Consider the following 2,472-nt stretch of genomic DNA (forward strand, 5'->3'; position numbering starts at 1 on the left):
TAAGTCTAGTTTTCCTAAATTTAGTCCCTCTTTCTCAAGTAGAGACTAAGTCATAAAGGCGTGAATCAATATTTGCAACCATTAATTCTTGAGTTCTAGCAAGAACTAGGCTAAATATCACTAACACATTCACATTCAAGCCATAAAATTAAATACCTATTAAATACCCACACTAGGGTTGGGTCACAACCCTAGTTATGGGTTTAACTACTCATGGAAATAACATAAACTAAAGATGAAATGAAGATAAAATCCATAATATTAATTTATGGAATGAAAATTTAACGTTAAGAAGTGATTTTAGTACAAAAATTTCTGAAAACAGTAAAACCAGTCGCCACAGGTGCTCATACAAAACATAACATAACCTGACATGCCCTAAAAATGACAAAAAGTTCTATTTATACTAAGCTGAAAATATCTGACAAAAATGCCCCTGCGGAGGTTGTGCGACTGCGTAATTCTGAGTGCGGCCGCACTCTTGCTTTCTCGGCTTTATAATTCTGATGCGGTCCGCGTTCTTCTCTTTTGGATCTAGGTTGAGCTGAACTTTTGCGGACCGCGTAAATCTAAGAGCTGTCACGCTCTAGATTATGCGGCCGCATAAAAGTGATGCGGTCCGCGTTCTTTGAAATCAACTCTCTGATTCTTCATCTTGCGGACCGCATAATTTTGATCGCGGACGCACTAGGAACTTCCGCGGCCACACAATTCTGGTGTGGTCCACACTTCTCTCTTTTGCTCAAGTTGTCAGCTCTCTGAATCGTAGTAATCACGGTCTGCGTAATTTCAATCGCGGTCACGCAGATATATGCGGCCACGCTCATCACTTAGCACAAAATCACACTCTCTGAACCTCCCTCTTGCGGACGGCATAATTTTGATCGCTGTCGCGTCATAGCTTTCGCGGCCGCACAATATTTGTGCGGTTCGCGCTTCATACCTCTTTGCACATCCTTGGTTTTTTTGTTCAACTTTTGACTCATTTGTGAGTTGATTTTGATTCCTTTGGCTCATTTTAAACAATTCCTGAAATCTAGAATATTTCATTCGTTTTCGGGAATACCTTCAAGCATTTTTGGCTTAAAACACGAATAAAAGAGAGCAAATAATAGGTTTAAATCCCTACTTATCGACTCCCCCAAACTTAAGTTTTTGCTTGTCCTCAAGCAAATAGGGTAATTCCCACCTCCACTAGAAAAAAAAATATTTCAGCTGGCCTAAGGTGAATCAATCATGCATCAATTGGGACTAACAATTACCTTCAACACCAATGAATTATCACAAACACCATGTTTTGACCCTTTGAGTACCATAGTTCTAATGTGACACTAGAGCATCAAGAGTTGACTTAATTCACCTAGGAAGCTCGCTCTAACACGTAGGTTATTGTGGAACCCAAACTCCTCTTCCTCTATTCTCCATGAGCAAATCTCACTTTAGAATGTAACACTCAAAACAAGGATTGTGAATAAGTGCGCTCATCTCTCTCAAAAGAATGTCACAAGTCCTGCTCTAAGTACCATAAGCTTGCCCCTTATGTAAATCACTACTAATATAATCTCACTCGATCTTGTAATCATATAGGGCTTTTGCGGGAACGTAATGAAGGCTTTTGGATCAAGGTAAGACTTATTGGCATATGGTGGTTTCATCTTTCCTTAAGCACTCCATTTCCTCTTTTTGGCTCATACTTTCTTGACTCTTTGAGTCATTTTCTTCTTCCTTAGGGGAACTACAGAGAGAGATGTAATGTAACTCTTTCTTGCTCATGACAATTATTTTTTTCCTTTTCTAATCATTCCATGCCTTTCATCATTGTTTTCTTTGAATCCCTTCAACTTTCTACTTTATTCATTTTATTTTTGACATATTTCTTTTTGGCCTTTCTTCCTTTTCTTCATTTCTTTTCTTTTTCTTTGTACCTTTTATCACTTTCACCTTCCTCATCTTGCCCCCAAACTTATGCTTTTGCCAATTAGAATGCTAAGGAAAGATCGGGTGCAAAAAGAGGGTCATTATAAAACGGATAAAGGCTTATAACATGACTATTGAATGAAAAAGGGCTTTGGCTCAAAGGGGTTGACTAGGGATATCACATTGTTAGGCTACGGAAGCTTTCAAGTTTCAAATTGGATCAAGGAGAGCCTATAATCATTTCTCAAGTCAAGCTACACTTAGAATTTCGCCTAAACAAACATTCAAGGCAAGTTCTAGACTTATTGGCACGGAACTTGGACTTGCAATTCAATACCTCACCTCTCAAGCTGCTGGATTGTTAAAGAGAACAGCGTCGAGGGCCCACAACAACCCTAGCTAAGATTGAAAATCACAAATGGATCAAAGAAATCACTCGATGATTGTTTTAGTCAACACAAGAGTCTAAACTTCACAACTAGAGTTATTCTTTGCCAATCAACTTGTTTCTAACCATAAGGTCGAAGGTAAATGTGTTAGTACCAAGTGAAGCCT

This window comes from Nicotiana tomentosiformis, chromosome 4 (assembly GCF_000390325.3).
Source record: "Nicotiana tomentosiformis chromosome 4, ASM39032v3, whole genome shotgun sequence".
Classification (NCBI taxonomy): Eukaryota; Viridiplantae; Streptophyta; class Magnoliopsida; order Solanales; family Solanaceae; genus Nicotiana; species Nicotiana tomentosiformis.